Source organism: Protopterus annectens, chromosome 7.part0, assembly GCF_019279795.1.
Source record: "Protopterus annectens isolate FY-2018-M chromosome 7.part0, PAN1.0, whole genome shotgun sequence".
In the NCBI taxonomy this organism is placed as follows: domain Eukaryota; kingdom Metazoa; phylum Chordata; order Ceratodontiformes; family Protopteridae; genus Protopterus; species Protopterus annectens.
The window spans coordinates 592,093,734-592,113,245 of NC_056739.1; the positions used below are offsets into that span (position 1 = coordinate 592,093,734).

Consider the following 19,512-nt stretch of genomic DNA (forward strand, 5'->3'; position numbering starts at 1 on the left):
CACTTCTGCTCTTCCCAGGGCTAAAGTATTCCTAAACTACTACCTTCTGACTCATGGCTACGCTTCTGCTATTCTCCAGGCTAAATTATTGCTAAATTACTGCTATGTACACATATATGTCAGTAACCATCTCTTCTATCGTTTTTCTGTCTTCTACTATTGTTATGACAAAATGCAGATAATTATATCTGGCCTAATGTACTGCACCCAATGCTGACTATGTTGCTGTAAAATGTTTATTTATTAAAAATCTTATCTCTATTTATCCCTCACTTTGTATGTAATACTGCTACTATTACCATGCATTCTGGATTTTGTATACTAGTGTAAACAGTTCTCATTCAGCTTTGTGTGTAATGCTGCTAAATGTTATATAAATATTATGTGTTTTATACATGTACTACTGTTATTTTTTGTGGAGTTTTTCTCCCTGGGCCTCCACCGAAAAGGGGCTTGTTTGCCATACTTTCCTGGTAAGCAAATGGACATGAATAAATAAATAAATACATACTGGTCCTTGAGAATCAGGATTATGGTAAACAAACTGAAAAATAATTTGAAGTACATAAAATAATTGTGACACTCTCAGGTAGCGATATTAACAGTTTTACAGTAAATAGCCTTAGAATTAACAGTCTCTAGAAAAGGGCATGGCTAAAAGCCTGTGGCATGTTCATCTGACAAGATCCTGTTGTAGGAATCAACTTGTTTGACAATAAAATTTCTCTTTTACCTCTCAAAAAGGAGAAAGAAGATAGAAATATTTCTTTTTTCTGAATATAGAATGATTTTACACACTAAAAGTGAAGGTTTCTCTTGCTCAGTTTAACATTACATGAGCTACTTCGGTCTATTGAAGTAAACTTTGCACAAGTTATTACCCTTAGCCTTTTAGATTATTTTCAAATATTCCTTGAAAATATCAGTATTCCCAGCTTTGGGCAAAATGTTATCAACTTATACAGTGATTTAATGAAGAATGCTTGACTTCATAATGAATTATTACATTTCAGCTTATTATTACAACAATGTCTTTTAAAAGTTTTTTTTCTCTTGTAAAAAAGCAGTTGTGTCATGGTTGGAGTTGATGTGTATGTGTATGTGTGTGTGTGTGTGTGTGTGTGTGTGTGTGTGTGTGTGTGTGTGTGTGTGTGTGTGTGTGTGTGTGTGTGTATAAAATGGTTTGATGGGAAGCGAACATCGAGATTCCCTTCTGTAGTCACTGATACGACATACATTACTGAAGCCCACATCTTGAGGCATGCAAATTACACCAAGATGATGATGGCAATGCAGAAAAGTACAGTTATGTACACTTACCATAAATGTAAATGTTTGAGTGTATTCACTGTTGGAGTCACTACATTTGGGTAATCTGCTGGCAGGTTGCCCTCAGTCGGCCTGATTAACAAAGTCTTGGGTCCTGCGTCGGTTGCTGTCCCTTCTTCCATGATGTCAGGACGTCAGGGGTATAAAACATGCAGCCAACACCATTTTATCAGTTTTTTCTTGCCCCAGATGTCAGGTGCCCCCATAATGGGAAGCAATTATATACAAGGTTACACCTCCAACAAAAAGCAAATACACCAGAAAGCTTTAAGCATAGTAAACAAGAATAGAGGTATAGACAACAGAAGTCACGGGGCTGGAGGGAGGGTAACCAGGACTGCAACAGTGAATACACTTGAACATCTACATTTATGGTAAGTGTACACAATTGTACTATGTTCTTCATGTTTCACTGTTGCAGTCATTACATTTGGGTAAATTCCCAAAGCTATGGTTGGGAGGAGGAGTTTATACAGCATTAGGACCAGCTATAAGGCCCCACAATACAGCAGTGGCAAAGCCAGCTCAGGATTTAGAGAAAACTGGTAAATGATAATGCTTGGTGAAAGTATGTATAGAGCTCCAGGTAGCAGCTTCTAGGATGTCCCTGGTAGGAACACCTCTAAGAAAGGCTGCAGAAGTAGATGCAGCCCTGGTGGAGTGAGATCTGATCCCCCGGGGGATAGGTTTTTCGTGGTGCTTATAGCAGAAATGAATGCAATGGCTTATCCATTTAGAAATGGTTTGTTTCGAAATAGCCTTCCCCTCTGCCCCTGCAGCAAATGCTACCAGCAGTTGCTCAGATTGTCTTCGAGGTTTAGTCCTGTCCAATTAGAATCTAAGTTGTCTGTGCACATCCAAGGAATGCAGAATATGTTCCCCTTTGTTCTGTGGATTGGGAAAGAAGCTTGGCAAATGAATGGACTGATTAAGAGCCACACTGGAAACCACTTTGGGCATGAAGGATGGACTGGTTCTCAGAGATACCCTATCCGCATGAAAAATGATGAAAGACTCCACTGCCATAAGGGCCTGTAATTCAGCTATTCTTCTAGCTGAAATGATTGCTAAAAGGAAGGCTGTTTTCCAAGAAAGAAATGTTAAGTCTGCAGTAGCAGCTGGCTCAAAAGGAGGTAGAGTGAGTTTCTCCAAAACAAAGTTAAGGTCCCAGGCAGGGGTTGGAGCTCTCCTGGGTGGTTTCTAGTTTTTTGCCCCTCTAAGATACTGCTTGAGCAGGGGATGAGAGAAGAGGGGAGGTTCTGTGTTATAATGAGCTGAAATAGCTGAGGCGTGGATTTTAATGGAGGAAAAAGACAGGCCCTAGTGAAGCATCTCAGTTACGTATTGCAAAATCTGAGGTAAATTGGGTGCTGCTGTGCTCATCCCTTAAGATTGGTTCCAGGCACAGAATCTTTTCCATTTGTCAGCATAAGATTTTCTAGTACTAGGTCTCCTTGCCACCAAGATGACATCCATCACAGGTTTGCTGAGGGATGATAAGGGTGAATTTAGGTGATTAGCCAAGCTGCAAGGTACAATGTTGGAAGCTGAGGGTGCAGAATTTGGTTCTCCTGCTGAGACAGCAGGGAAGGGGTCTTAGGCAGGTGCCATGGAGATAACTGTGACACACTGCGCAGGAGGGGGTACCAGTGTTGGCATGGCAAGTCTGGAGCAATCAAAATAATCCTTGGTTTGTCGTGTTTGACTTTTAGTAGGACTTTGGAGAACAGAGGCAGAAAGGGGAAGGCATAGACTGATAGGTTTTTCCAGCTGAAAGACAGAGCATCCACTTTCCAGGCTTGTTTGTGGAGAGTCCTTGTGCAAAACTTGTCCAACTGGTAATTCTGGGGGGGGGGGGGGGTGGCAAATAGATCTATGTCTGGGCTCCCCCATTCGCTTGTCAACATGTTGAAAATCCATGGTTCCAGTTTCCACTCGTGTGGGTCTATGAGGTTTCTGCTTAGTCCGTCTGCCAGGAAAATTGAATACACTGGCAGACGGAATTGAGCTTGTAGATGCATTTGGTAGCTCAAGGCAGTGTTCCACAATGCCATGACTAGTCTGTAGAGGGGGTAGGAATGTGTACCCCCCTGCTTGTTTATGTACCACATAACCATAGTGTTGTCCATCTTTACCATTAGTTGTCCTGGAAGAATGTAGTCCTTAAAGGCTGTCAGAGCATTCTGTACAGCTAACATTTCTTTTTGATTGATAAATAGGTGCATTTGATTTGGGTTTCATTTGCCCTGAATGCACTTCCCTGCCAGGTGAGCCCCCCATGCATAGTCTGATGCATCTGTAGTTGGGTTTGGGTGGCAGGGGGTAGTGTGAATGGTAGTCCCTTGTTTTGGTGGCAGGCCTCTGCCCACCACAGAAACTCTAGTTGCAGACAAGGTATGATAGGAATCATTGTTTCCAGGCTGTGACAATGTTGACTTCATAGACTTTTTAAATACCACTGTAGTTTCCTCATATGCAGTCTTGCATATGGAATTAGAAGAATGCAGGAGGCCATGAAACCCAAGGCTTGCAGTATTTGTCTTGCAGATAGCAGGGTTTTTGTGGCCACTTGTTTGAAGTAAGTTATCCCATGAATTTGCTTTTCTGGCGTGAGGAAAGCCATCTGGGCAGTTGTATTCAAGCTTGCACCCAGTAATGTAATCTGTTGACAGGGTACCAGTTGTGATTTATTTTCGTTTATGGGGTACCACAGACAAGTTAGAACCCTTTTTACAAATGCCAGATGTTTTAAAAGTATGACCTGGTTTTCTGCCTGAATTAGACAATTGTGCAGGTATGGATATATTTGAATATTTCTTTGTCTGCAAAATGCAATAACTGGAGCCAGGCACTTTGTGAATACCCTGGACGCAGTAGACAAGCCAAAGGGCAGTGCAGAGAACTGATAATGCAAATAGCCTGCTTTGAAGCGTAGGTATCTTCTGCAAAATTCCCTGATTGGGATGTGCAGGTATGCTTCTTTTAACTCTAGAGTTGCCAATCAGGTGTCTTTGCTTGCATAGGAAGTAATTGGTGAAGAGTCAGCATCTTGAATTTTGGAATCTCCAGAAAGGTGTTTAGAGTAAACAGGTCCAGGATTGAATGCCATGATTTGTCTTTTCTGGGTAACAGAAAAAGCCTGGAGTAGAAACTTGTCCCTTTTCCTCTTCCGGTACCAGTTGAATAGCCCCCATGCTTAAGAGGGAAAGTACTTGTTTTTGAGCCTCTGCCCACTGATTTGGGGGCAGGTCTGGCCACCTGTTTGGTGTTGGCAATGTGTGGAAATGAAAATTTGTATCCCTGGGACACTATATTTAAAACCCATTTGTCCTGGGTTATGAGTTCCCAGTTCTTTGCATGAAGAGCAATCTTTCCCCACAAAAGGGCAGTCAAAAGATAAGTGCTTGGGAATTTTAAAAGGAAGTCAGTTTACCATGGGGGGTGTCTTGTTATTTACAGATTTGTAAGTGTAGGCCCCCCACTGCTTAGTTCTGAGAGCCCCCTGGGACTGAAACCTGGGTTTTTTGCTGTGTCTGGGTTTGGCTTGAGAGGACCTGGAAGGGACTGGAAAGCACCAATTCTTAGTAGGCCAGTGCCTACTAAATCTTGGAGGTTGCACTTGTAAAAAATCTTTAACAGTTTGCATAAACTTAGCTTTATCTTCCATCTTTTTAAGAACTTCTTCAGCCTTATTGCCAAACAGGCGGTCCTGATTTAAAGGAGCATCCAGCAATTTAGCTTTAACATGATCAGGCAAAGATTGCTCCTTAAGCCAAGCATGCCTTCTAAGTACAGACCCAGTAATAGCAACCCTGCAAGAGGCCTCTAAAGAATCAAAACCACATTGCAAAGTATGTTTTCCAACTTGTTCAGCAGAATGCATTAAATCCTGTAAATCTTTATTTTCCACACAGTCAGGAATCAACATCATTTTCTGTTTAAGCAGTCCAATAACATGCTGTTGGTATTTTAACATATGAAATTGGCAGTTTAAAGCTCTGATTGCCAAGGATGCAGAAGTATAAACTTTTTTACCCCATTTATCCAGTGCCCTGGAGTCTCTATCAGAAGGTAGGATTTTTAGCAGTAGAAGCCTTAATGCCCTTGAGCCGCTGAGAAATAGTTTCTGGATCGGCAACAGGATTTTTGAAAAGAAACTTGTGGGACTCAGGAACCTTGTATTATCTGGCAGGTTTTCTAGGAGCCGGAGGCAGGGAATCAGGGGTCAAACTGGATTCCGAGAACACATCATCAACAATGTCTAGTACAGGAGGTATAGCCAAAGGCCTATGCTGAGGTAGAAGGAAATCTCTAAGCCTCTTCCTTGAGTCAGAAAATTCCTGGCTTTCCCAGTGGAAATGCTCCCTTAAAGTATGTAAAGTTTCTCCTAAAGAAAAATCCTCAGGAGGGAAACAGAGGGAATGGAATCCTCTGCATCAGAATCCTCATAAGTAGGTATGGACAAATCCAGGTCATCAGAAGAGTCAGAAGAAACATAATCCTGATCAGAAGATTCATAATCAAGCTCAGCCCTAGGCCTCTTGGGGGGGGGGGGGGTTGACTACCCCTGATTAGAGTAATTAGATCTTCAGCCATTTTTATCATTTGTTTTTTAGGCATAGAGACCTGAGCATGCGGTCTGAGCGTTGGTTTTTTAGACATGGATCAAGATTTAGGCCTTAGTAATGAAGGCGGTGTTGATTTAATATGCAAGTCTGTAGGCCTGAATACACCCTCAGAAGCCGGTGCCTGCACAGCGGCTCTGGACCCATCCAAGGTAGAGACATCTGCGGGTTCCATAGCTGAAGTATCTCGCAGCATACCAGACTCCGAATGGGTCTCAGTAGTGGCCTGCGAATCAGAAGTAGTGGGTATCAAGGGCTGCGAAAGCACCTCACTGAGTACCGGCGAACTGGCGACTGGCTTAGGAGAATTGTCGTCTGCAGTTTTGGACCTCGGCGGCCTGTCTCTGTCTTTATCTTTGTGTTTTTTATCGGAATCCTGGTAGTCGGATGGCTAACCGACAACATTTCTGGATAATTAAACCGAGAACCGAAATATTTAGAGGCAAAAATATACCGACGATGGATAGTGCGCTGATTAAATAAAGCACAAAACCAACAGCAAGGTACGTCGTGGTCAAGGCCTAGGCAAGGAATACAGTATGAATGAAAATCTTTATGAGGTATTTGCTTTCCACAAGTAATGCAATTATTAACTTTTACTGACATTGGTAAGGAGCAAGAAAAAGTTTCCCCAATGGGGTACTTAGCTTTAAGCTGAAAACTTCGGTTCTGAAACTCGAAAACAAAAATGATATGAGTTGGCCGACCGGCACTTGGGAACTGCTTCTGCTTCGGGCACCGCATGGCAAGAAAGACTGATAAAATGGCGTCGGCTGCATGTTTTATACCCCTGACGACCTGAAGTCATGGAAGAAGGGACAGCAACCGATGCAGGATTCAAAACTTTGTTAATCAAGCAGACTGAGGGCAACTTGCCAGCAGATTACCCAAATGTAATGACTGCAATAGTGAAACACGAAGAACATCTTAAAAGGTGCAGCATGATCTGGTCCTATACCCTATGATGCATCCTTATCCCAGACACTAGTGTCATGACTTCTGAGGCATTCTAACAGGGCACAAATGAGCAGATCTGAAAAAATGTTCAGCTCTGTGCCTATGAAAGCCATCTATGGAGAAGGAGGCTGATAGAACTTCTCTCTGTTCATGGTCATCCCTCAAGGAACTATAAATTAAAGTTGCATACTCACTATAACCAGGCATCTGCGTTGTCCATTTTCGTTCTTCCTCAACATATAGGTTACGATCTGACCTTGCATCTGACTTGGCCACATTTTACAGACTTTGGATCCAACTCTCCAGCTCCCCCCTCTACCCACAATGCTCTAGTACATCCCCAATACCTCAAATCGAGTTTGTTGCCTTAAAACTCTGATTATATAATAGTACAGAAGAAGATGAATTAAACCAGGGCTCAAACCTAGAACTACACTTTCCATAAATCTATCAGGTCACTCCAGAAACTGATAGGAAAGGGAAAGGGAGTTGAGGAAAGATATTCTGGAGAACTGCTGAACAAAAAGCAGCTCTGTTTCTGGAGATTATGTCCAATTTGTAATGGGTAATAAAGGTATGAGCATTAAACCATGTGGCTGCTGCACAATTATCAATGGAAGTTCTAGATCAGAAGGCAGATGAGGTGGCTGTTGATCCAGTAGAATGGGCCTTAGGTGGTTTTGGTAGGGAGAGGCCTTGTAGATCGCTAGGAAATGCAATTGGTTCTCCATTTCGCAATGTAACTTTAGAAATTGGGGAACCCAGCTGACTAGGTGAAAAACAGACAAACAGTTGGTCTATTTTTCTGAAATATTTTCCTCTGTGTAAGGAAAAACTTAGTTGTCTATGCACACCTAAAAGATGCAGCATTTAGTCTCCCTTGTTCGAAAATTTTGGAAAGAAGACCAGTAAATTAATGCTTTGATTTATATTTGATTCAGAAGTCACTTTTGACAGGAAAAAAGGATTGGTTCATAAAGCAGCCCTGTCTTTATGAAAACAATGTAAGGAGCTTTTGATAAAAGAGCCTGGAGTTCGAGAATCCTTTTAGCAGAAGTAATAGCAACTAAAATGGCTGTTTTCCAACACAGAAACTTTAAGTGAATTTTTGCTGAAGGTTCAAAGGGTTGCTGAGTTAAACCCTGAAGTACTACTGTTAAATACCAGGAAGGTGAAAGATCTTTCATTGGGGGTCTGAGCAGGAAGGTGCCCCCTTCAGAAAATCCAAACATAATTTGGAAGCGGCCAACAAAGAAGCATGGTCTCCTGAATTAAAGTTTGATATGGCTGCCAAGTATACTTTGATTATGGAAAAACTAGCACCTTCCTTAAAAAGAGAAGCTAAAAACTGCAGTACAACAGAAAGAGGGGGCAGTGAAGGGATCAATGTCATTTTTCAGTGTCCAAACAGAAAATCCTTTCCATTTGCTTTTGTAAATCCTAATAGAGTCTTTTTTGTGAGGAAAAAAGTATATCACAAACCGGGAAAGAAAGCCTGGGCTGTCTAGCTATTTATTGAACTAGAAAAAACATTTGGTTAGTTTGAGGACCAGGACACTGGGAGGTTTTACACCAGAGGGATGTGACCAAAGGTCTGGACTGGGGTCTAGTATCCAATGAGGATAACAAAGATGAGAGTAAAGAAGGGAAACCAGATCTGGTGAGGCCAGAAGGGGTCAATGAAGATAACTGAGTTCTTCAAACGGCTGGTTTTCTCTAAGAATTCTGTAATCAAAGGTACTGGGGGATAGGCGTAATGGGGACTGGAGGGCCAAACGTGGACAAGACCCATCTCTTGGTGACACTCCCTGAATCCTGAATCCCCCATTAGGGCAAAGTACCTGATGCATTTGTTGCTGTGGAGAGAAGCAAAAAGACTGCATCAAGGTTGATCCCAGTGATGGAAACATTTCTCTGCCACTGATTGATTGAGGGGCCACTTGTGAGGCATCAAAAGCAGACCTGCTGATTTTGTCCACTAGTGCTTTGGATTACAACAGAATGTGAGTTGTTACTAGAAAACAACTGGAGGAGATAGCCTATTGCCACACTCTCATAGCTTCTCAGCAATGCGGGCAAGATAGAGTTCTCCCCCTTGCTTGTTGATGTACCAGACCAGACATGTTGTTGATTTGGATTTCAATGATCCATAGATGGAGAACATCACATAATGTCTGCAATGCTAGGAGAACTGCTCGCATCTCAAGGACAATGTTATGCAAATTGGCATCTTGGAGGGACCACGTGCTTTGGACAATCCTTCCCAAGAAATGCCCCCCACCATAGATGGGTGGGCATATGTGGTCACTGTGGCTAATGGGGAAGACAGAAAGTACAGTTGTGTACACTTACCATAAATGTAGATGTTAGAGTGTATTCACTGTTGCAGTCATTACATTTGGGTAATCTGCTGGCAGGTTGTCCTCAGTCAGCCTGAATTCCAAAGTCTTGGGTCCTGAGTTGGTTGCTGTCTCCTCTTCCATGACATCAGGTCGTCAGGGGTATAAAACAAGCAGCCGATGCCATTTTCTTTAGTTTTTCTTGTCCCAGATGTCAGGTGCCCCCAAAAAGGTAGCCAAAATAAGAAGTTATGTACTCACCATAACGTTCCATCTGAGTAGGTAGCTTAATTTGTCTGCAACCTGTGGGTCTTGGATCAGATATCGGATTCGAGCCAACAACTTGTTTCAAGCTAATGGATCCGAGCTCCTAGCGCCTCCCCTCACCCATAACCCCTGCAAACCCTCCATGACCTCAGATCGAGTTTGCCCCTCAAAATATACCCAAAACGGGTATCCAACTAAGATAGATCCAAAGAAGGCCAGGGGGAAGGAGGGGGGGATGGTTGCAGACAAATGAAGCTACCTACTCAGATGGAACGTTATGGTGAGTACATAACTTCTTAATCTGAAGTAGGGAGTTCATTTGTCAGCAACCTGTGGGACAGAGTCCCCAGCTACCTGAACCTTGGGTGGCCATCATGGAAGGATATTGCGAAGCACCGCAGAGCCAAAGGATGCTCTCCCTCTAGAAATCACGTCCAGTTTGTAGTGGTTAATAAAGGTATGAGATGAGGCCCAAGTGGCTGCTGAACAAATATCATCCAATGGAACTCTAGACGTAAAGGCCGCAGAAGTAGAGATGGAACGAATAGAATGTGCACGAACTCCTTCAGGTGCGGGTCTCCCAGAGGCTTGGTAAGCTAATAGGATACATTGAGAAATCCAGCGTGATACAGATACTTTTGATATTGCTTTCCCCAAATTAAATTTGGCAAAGGAAATGAACAGCTGGTCGGATTGTCTATGACCAGCTGTTCTACGAGTATAAAAGCATAGCTGCCTATGAACATCTAATGAGTGCAGCTTGTACTCTCCTTTATTCTGATATTTAGGGAAGAAAACCGGTAAATTTGTGGATTGATTTATATTGGTTTCTGATGCTATTTTGGGAAGAAAAGAGGGACTGATCCTGAGGTACACTCTGTCCGGGTGAAAGATCAAATAAGGAGACTTCACAGAAAGAGCTTGAAGCTCCGAAACTCTTTTTTACAGAAGTGATGGCTACAAGGAATGCTGTTTTCCAGGACAAGAATTTGAGATCTACTGAAGCAGCGGGTTCAAAAGGTGGAGCAGTCAAGGCTTGAAGAACTAGTGAAAGATCCCAAGGTGCTCCTTTTATAGGGGGGTCTAAGCAAAAAGGTGCCCATGAGAAAGGTTTTACACAACTTGGCCGACATCAAAGGCCCTGTATCATGTCCCACATGGTAATGTGATATGGCCGCCAATTGCACTTTGACAGTTGAGCAACTAGCGCCTTCCTGAAAAAGTTTGGTTAGGAAGTCTAATATGGACGGAAGAGGAGCCGTAAAGGGATCTAGATTATGATGCTCCACCCAGATGGAGAAACGTTTCCATTTACTGCGGTACACTTTCCTGGTGGAGGGCTTATGCGCTGCCACAAGGATGGCTTTGACTGGTGAAGAGATACCGGGAGTCCTAACTAGGAGTGGAACTGGAGCAACCAAGCTGTCAGCTTCAGGTTGTCCAGATTTGGGGTCGGTAAGTCCGACGGATGGGAGATTAGATCCGGACTGGGATCCAGAATCCAAGGAGGATTCACTAGGTGAGACCACAGGTAAGGGAACCAGAATGACCAGAATGGGGCAATGAGGATCATCCTGCTCCCCAACCGCGAGGCTTTCTGTAAGAGTTGCAGCATCAGGGGTAGAGGAGGATAGGTATAAAGTAGACTGGGTGGCCAAGCATGCACCAGAGCGTCTCTTGGAGTTTCCCCTGGAGGGGGAATCAGAGCGAAGAAATTGCCGCATTTGGTGTTTGAGGGAGAGGCAAAAAGATCGCAACAGGGTTGCCCCCATATTGCGAATATCTGCTTCGCTACTAGTGGGTTGAGAGACCATTCGTACGGGGTAAGAAGGGTGCGACATTCCCACACTCTCATGGCTTCGCGGCATAGAGGGTAAGATCTGGTTCCCCCCTGTTTGTTGATGTACCAGACAACCGACATGTTGTCCGACTAAATTGCAATCGTTCCTATGGGGAGGAGATTCTGAAGTGCTTGCAACGCGTACAGCACCACTCTCTTCTCCAGAACATTGATATGCAGGGAGGTCTCTGTATAGTTCCACGTGCCTTGGACCATCCTGCCTGAATAATGCACCCCCCCCACCCGAGGCGGGAGGCGCCCGTGGTCACCGTGGCGAGAGGGGGAGAGGTGCAGAAGGGTCGGCCCGTATGGAGGTCCGAAGCATGGAGCCACCATAATAGAGCTCTCCTGCAAGCCTTGCTGATAGCAATGGGGTGGTGAAGAGGAAAGGACAGAAAGGACCATTGCACTAGAAGGGTCCATTGCAGTACCCGCATGTTCAGACGGGCGCATGGAAGGAGCGTTATCGCTGCCGCCATGGAGCCCAGTGCCCTCAGGACCAATTCCGCTGGTAGGGTCTCTGATTGGAGGATAGCCCGCACATGGAGTTGCAAATTCCGAAGTCTCTCGGACATTAGAAAGGCTCGTAGCTCTCTGGTGTCTATTCTGGCTCCTATGAATTCTATGGCTTGTGTCGGGGCCAGAAGGGATTTGTCGGCACTGATGGTGATGCCTAACTGTGGGACTAGGTGGAGAAAGAAATCTCTGGCTGAGCAAAGTAGATGCCTTGTTGGGGTGGTCAGGAGCCAGTCGTCCAGGTACGGAAAGACCTGTATTCCCTGGAGTCTCAGGTGGGCCGCAATCACTGCTAATACCTTGGTGAACACCCTGGGGGCTGTGGTGAGGCCAAAGGGAAGGACCCTGAAATGGTAGTGACTGGCTCCCAGCCGGAAGCGGAGGAACCTCCTGGATCGTCTGTCCATTAGAATGTGGTAGTACGCATCCTTGAGGTCTATAGAGCACATCCAATCGTTCTCCCTTAGAAGGGGGAGAACAGATTGAAGAGTGACCATTTGGAATTCTTCCTTGGTTACCGACAGGTTCAAGTGGGAAAGGTCTAGAATTGGTCTCAAGTCCCCCGTCTTTTTTGGCACCAAAAAGAACCTGGAGTAGAACCCTAATCCGAGCTGGTCTTGGGGGAAGGGCTGGATGGCTCTTTTTCTTAGCAGCTGCTGAATTTCTGCGGCTACGGCCTCCCTCTGATTGGGTGGTACGTCGGGGAGGTTCTTGAATTTGGGGACATGAAGTAATGGTATTTTGTACCCTCTGGATATAATTTGAAGCACCCAGTGGTCTGTCGTGATGGACTCCCATGCCGCTAGGTGTTCCGAGAAGCACCCCCAACTGCCTCCAGAGTGGAGCAGTCGGGCAACCCTTCAGAGCTGCTGCGTGGGCCATTCAGAGAAAGGTTCTCTGGACCCAAAGTTTCTCGGAGCCCCTCTGCCCCTGGGGCGGCGTCCTCCCTGTCCTCCTCTGCCACAGAAGGACTGGTTGTCTGGAGCGGGTTGGGAATGTTGCGATTTCCGGAACCACATCTTCTTCTGACCCTTTTGGTTCTTCGAAAAGGACCGCTGGGGAGCAGAGAAGCGGACTCCGATGGCAGACAACGTCTTCCCGTCCTTCTCGCTCTGGACAAGTGTCTCGCGAACCGTTTTGCCAAACAGGGCAGAACCATCGAAAGGGGCGTTCGCAAAAGATGCTTTAAAGGGCTCTGCAAAGTCACAATGACGGAGCCAGGCCTGACGTCTCATGACTAGGCCTGCTCCGCTAGCCCTAGCGGCTCCCTCGGTGGCGTGGGACAATAGCTGCATAGAGGTATTTGAAATTGATCTCAGAGTGGCCATTCGGGTGGAGTACAATTGTTTGTCCTCCACCGACATGGACTCGGGGGGGAGGCAGCGTATTCTTTGATAAGATCACGCTGCATCCTGATGACATGTGTCATATAGTTCAGAGACCTTACCGAGAAGGTCGCTGAACTAAAAACTCGCTTCCCTAAGCGGTCCATCCTTGCTCGGTGGATGGACTGAGGGGCTCTCCTGAGCTAGTTCCCTCTTCGAGGCTGCCGCCGTCAACATGGCATCTACGGAGGGACCCTTGCTCCAATGCGACCGGTCTGAGGGGGGACTTCGTATTCTGTCCGGGCGTTTTGGTATTGGCTCCACGGTGTCCGGATCCTTCCACGCCCTGGTGGTAATAAGGTCCACCAAGGGGTCGGCCGGAGGGGACACCCAAGAGGTAGACGGGCCTGCTTCGAATGCCTCCAGAAACACGGACTCGTTGCAGGAAGACTTGGGGTCAGACCACCCACCTCTGATCCACAGCATCTCCATGATGTCTCCAAAGGAGACATCCTCAGGGGGTGATCTTGGGGAGCCTTCCCCTTCATCCAAGTCCGTGTCCTCAGTTAAGGACTCAGGGGAGTCCACGTGCCTCTTCTTGCACTTATGCATGCGGGGTACTTCCTCAGGGGGGCTGTCCAAGGAGGCCTCGCCAGCAGCATCCTGTTCCAATGGAACCATCTGGGACATTGAAGCAGGCTGTCCCTTTGGCCGGGTGATGGAAGCCTGGCCCAGCAGAGAGGGAGTGCAGGGTGGAGCCGAGACAAGGGCCGGGGGTCCGGATGCTCTCAACAGAGCCCTCTCCATGACATGGAAAGCCGAGGGGGAACCACTCTCTCTGGGCTCCGAGAGTCAGCTCCCACTCGGATCCGATGAAGGGATCGGAACCGGTGCCGAGTCCATCGGATCCGAAGGACCAGTGCGCTCCGACCTGGACGGAGCTGAAGGCACACTGAATCCCTCGGATCCAAAGCTCGGGCCACGGCTCCTTGAGGTCGGATCCGACAGGCTTGAGGGCAGGGTCGGATCCAAAGTACCAAGTACTGTCGGCGCCGACCCACCCTTGGCTCCAACACTGCTCGGCTCCGAACGCTCCGAGCCCGGATAGCGGGTCGGAAAAGGAGCAATAGGATGGAAAAAAGGTGTTGAGCTCCCCAAGGGGCAAACACTCCCATCTGTAGCTGGGCCTGGATGAACCTTCGCATCATCCGGTCCAAGTCTGCATCGGACATACTGAAAGTCGATCTCAAAGAGGTCACCTAGGCAGGCCTGGAATGCCGCCTCGATGACCTCGATGGAGATCGGGCCTCCTCCTCCGCGGGTCTTGGGGAGAAACAAGGGGATCGGAGCCGAGGAGGAGGAGACCTAGAAGCAGTGGAGGGAGAAGCCCGCTTAGCTGGCGGGGCCGAAGCGGAGGCCTTGGCCCGCCGCTTGTGCTGCTTCTCCCTCCATTTCTCCCTCCTGGCCTCCCTGTCCTCCGGCACTTTAGCGGGAGTTTGAGTCCCGGCCGAAGGAAGGGGGGCAGGAATGGCAGCAACCACAGCCTGTGGTAGAGCCACGGGAGCAGCGGAGGCCAGAGCCGAGTCTGGGGGTAAAAGTCCCACCAAGACCAGCTTCAACCTCCGCTCTTTCAGTGCCCTGGGGTTGAGCACTGCACAAATGGTACAGCCTGAGGTGAGGTGTTCAACCCCAAGGCACCGAACGCACTGAGTGTGGCCATCAGCCGGGGAGAGCTTATGGCCACACTCAGTACATTTAGAAAAAATGGCTTTTGGGGCCTCAGCCATACTTAAAAGAAAAGGTAGTGTTACACAAACACACAGGCCCCAAAACACAACACACACACACTCACTAACGACCAGCGAAGGGAGGGAAAAAACTAATTAAAAGAAAAATATTTTTACACTACAGGGAACCTAACACTTACACACTTTATATCTTTGTAAAAAAAAGGAGAAAGTTGACAGAAAAAATACACTTAACTGACAATTACTAGTCGAGCTCAAAGGAATCCAGCTATCCACAAGTGCGGCAAACTAGATCTGAGGTCATGGAGGGTTGGCAGGGGATTATGGGTGAGGGGAGGAGCTAGAAACTTGGATCCATTAGCTTGAAACAAGTTGCCGGCTCGGATCCGATATTGGATCCAAGACCCACAGCTTGCAGACAAATGAACTCCCTACTTCAGATTATATATATATATATATATATATATATATATAAACTATATATACATGCAACAATACAAACTTTAACTTCATCTACAAGCAAATACACCACATAGGTTGTAGAAGATAGTGAAGGAAAGAGAAACTCCAGAATAAAAGGGGGATGGTGGGCAGGTAACCTGGACTGCAACAGTGAATACACTCGAACATCTACATTTATGGTAAGTGTACACAACTGCACTATGTTTTTCGTGTTTCACTGTTGCAGTCATTACATTTGGGTAGAATCCCAAAGCTATGAATGGGAGGCTGGAGCTAAACAGCATTAGGGGTGGCTATAAGGCCCTGCAAAACTTCAGTGGCAAAGCCTGCCCTGGACTTAGAGTAGAGAGGAAAATGATAATGCTTTGAAAAAGTGTGAACAGAACTCCAAGTAGCAGCCTCTAGAATGTCTTTAGTTGGTACTCCTCTGAGAAAGGCTGATGTAGCTGCAGCTCTGGAGGAATGAGACCTAATGCCCTTGGGCACAGGTTTGCCATGGTGTAAGTAGCAGATGCCATGGTGTAAGTAGCAGAAACAAATGCAGTGGTTTGTCCACTTTGAAATAGTCTGCTTTGAAATAGCCTTTCTTTCTGATCCTGCAGCATATGTCACTAGTAAATGCTCAGTTTTTCTTAGAGATTTTGTCCTGCTCAAGTAGAATCTTAGCTGTCTGTGTACATCCAATGAATGCAGAATCCTCTCCCCCTTGGTCTGCGGATTTGGATAGAAGGTTGGCAGATGAATAGTTTGGTTAAGAGCCACACTGGAAACCACCTTAGGCATGAATGAAGGATTGGTCCTCAGAGACACCCTGTCTGGGTAAAATATGATAAAAGCCTCCACAGCCATGAGGGCCAGCAACTCTGAGACTCATCTTGCTGAAGTAATTGCAAGAAGCAGAGCTGTTTTCCATGATAAGAACTTCAGATCTGCAGTAGCAGTTCAAATGGAGGCAGGGTGAGCTTTACCAACACATAATTGAGGTCCCATGCAGGTATTGGCTGATCTTCTGGGAGGCCTTACATTTTTGGCTCCTCTAAGATACTGCTTTAGTAAAGGATGAGAAAAGAGTGGTGGCTCTGTATTGTAATGAGCCGAAATGGTAGAGCCATGGATTTTTATTGATGAGAAAGATAGGCCTTTGTCAAGCATCTTAGTCAAGTACTGTAATATCTGAGGAATATTTGGTTCTGCTATATCAGTTCCTTGTGCTTGATTCCAAGCACAGAATCTCTTCCATTTATCAGCATACGATTTTCTAGTACTAGGCCTTCTGGCTTCCAAAATAATATCCATTACAGCTTTACTGAGAGGTGTTGTTTGCATAACTGCATGATCAACCATGCTGCCAGATTCAGTGTTTGGAGCTGATTGTGCAGGATCTGATTGTTTTGCTGGGACAGTAATTGAGGTCTTTGAGGTAAGGTCCAAGCTGGGTATTGAGACAAGTTCCTTAGGATTGGGTACCAGTATTGGCATGGCCAGTCCGGGGCAATTAGTATCATCTTTGGTTTCTCTTGTCTGACTTTTAGTAGGACCTTGGGAAGAAGAGGCAGAGGAGGAAAGGCGTAAACTGATAGGTTTTTCCAAATGAAGGATAGGGCGTCCACGTTTCATGCTTGTCTGTGATACGTCCTTCTGCAGAATCTTTTCAATTGATAACTTTGAGGACAGACAAATAGATCTATGTCCGGGCTCCCCCATTTCTTTATCATCATGCTGAAGACTTGTGGATCTAGTTTCCACTCGTGAGGGTCCATAAGGTTTCTGCTTAAGTCGTCTGCCAGAGTATTTTGTTTTCCTGGCAGGAACTGAGCTTGTAGATGTACTTGATAAGTCAAAGCTGTGTCCCACAGTGCCATGGCTAGTCTGCAAAGGGGGTATGAATGCATGCCCCCATGCTTCTTTATATACCACAAGACCGTGGTGTGGTCCGTCTTTATCAGTAGTTGTCCTAGATGAAGTCCTTGAAGGCTGTCAGGGCATTTTGAACAGCTAACATCTCTTTTTGGTTGATATGCAGATGCATTTGTTTTGGGGTCCATTTGCCCTGAATGCATGTTCCCGCCAGGTGGCCCCCCCCCCCCATGCATAATCTGATGCGTCTTTTGTTACGGTTTGGCTGGCAGGGGGTAGAGTGAAGGGCCATCCCATGTTTTGGTGACATGCCTTTGCCCACAATAGAAACTCCTGTTGTAGGCAGGGAATGAGAGGAATCATTGTTTCCAGACTGTGAATATGTTGACTCCATAAACATTTTAGGTACCATTGAAGTTTCCTCATATGCAGTCTTGCATATGGAATCAGTAGAATGCAGGATGCCATGAACCCCAAAGCCTGCAGAGTTTGTCTTGCAGATAACTGAGTTTTTGTTGCCATCAGTTTGAAGTAAGTGGTCAGTTGCCTTTGTTTGTCTGGCGTAAGGAAAGCCATCTGGGCAGTTGTATTCAAGCTTGCACCTAGGAATGTTATCTTTTGAGAGGGTACCAGTTGATTTATTTTCGTTTATTGTGTACTCTAGGCATATTAGAAGCCTTTTCACAAATGCCAGGTGCTGAAGAAGAATGTCCTTGTTCTCTGCTTGAATGAGACAGTCGTCCAAGTAAGGATATATTTGTATACTTCTTTGCAAAAAGCAATTACTGGTGCCAGGCACTTTGTAAAAGACCCTGGGCGCAGTCGATAAGCCAAAGGGCAGTGCAGAGAATTGGTAATGCATTAAGCCAGCCTTGAAACTGAGGTATCTTCTGCACGATTCCCTTATTGGGACATGCAGGTATGCCTCTTTTAGGTCTAATGTCACCAGCCAAGCATTCTTGCCCAGCATGGGCAGAAGTTGCTGCAGAGTTAGCATTTTGAATTTTGGAATGTCCAGGAATGAGTTCAAAATTGATAAATCCAGTATTGGCCTCAAGGCCTTGTCCTTTCTGGGTATCAAGAACAGTCGAATAAAAACCTTGTCCTTTTTCCTGTTCTGGTACTGGCTGAATAGCCCTCATATCCATGAGGGACGTAACCTGTTTCTGTGCCTCTGCCCATTGATTTTTTGGCAGATCTGGCCAACCATTTGCCATTGGCAGGGTATGGAAATGGAATCTGTATCCCTGTGATACTATGTTTAGCACCCACTTGTCCTGGGTTATTAACTGCCAATTTTGAGCAATAAGTGCTAATGTTCCCTCTAAGGGTGCTGCCAAAAGGTAAGTGCTTGGTGATGGCAGAGGTATGTCATTGGGACTGTTTTCTGTAGGTTTGAGACTTATCTCCTCCAGATTTGGAGGTAGAAGCACCCCATTGCTTTGACCTGTAAGAATCTTGTTGCCTGGTATCTAGAACCTTTAGGGCATCTGGATTTGCCCCTTTGAGCTCTGTCGGACACAGGAAAGGACCAATTTTTTGTAGGCCAGTGTCTACTGAATCTTGGTGGCTGCATTTGTAAGAAGTCTTTTACAGTTTGCATAGACTTAGCTTTGTCTTCCATTTTCTTTAAAACCTCTTCTGCCTTAATACCAAACAGAGTATCATGCTGTAAAGGTGCATCCAGTAATTTAGCTTTAACATGATCAGGCAAATATTGCTCTTTTAGCCAGGCATGCCTCCTAATCACAGATCCAGTAATTGCAGCCCTGCAGGAGGCCTCTAAGGAATCAAAACCACATTGCAAAGTATGCTTTCCAACTTGTTCAGCTGCATGCAATAATTCCTGCAATTCTTTACTTTCTGCACATTCAGAAATCAACATCATTTTCTGTTTCAGCAATTCCATAACATATTGTTACTTGAGCATATGAAACTGGCAGTTTAAGGCTCTAATTGCCAAGGCTGCAGATGTATAAACCTTCTTTCCCCATCTATCCAGTGCCCTTGGAATCTCTGTCAGAGGGGTTAGGATTTTTTGCTGTTGAGGGCTTAACTCCCTTTGGACCCTGTGAAATAGTTTCAGGGTCAGCAGCAAGGTTTCAAAATAAAGATTTGTGTAAGTCAGGGACCCTGTAATATCTGTCAGGCTTGAGGTAAGGAGTCAGGAGTCAAGCTTGACTCCGAAAAGGGGGTATGGCTAAAGGCCTATGCTGAGGGAGAAGAAGGAAATCTCTGAGCTTCTTT

At 45.7% G+C, this 19,512-nt stretch overlaps 1 protein-coding gene across 1 annotated transcript in view; it reads right to left on the reverse strand.

Moving 5' to 3' along the window:
- The window catches only part of MAN2C1 (mannosidase alpha class 2C member 1), a 1,630,015-nt gene that overhangs the window by 363,785 nt on the left and 1,246,718 nt on the right, over positions 1-19,512 (reverse strand). The window lies entirely within an intron of this gene.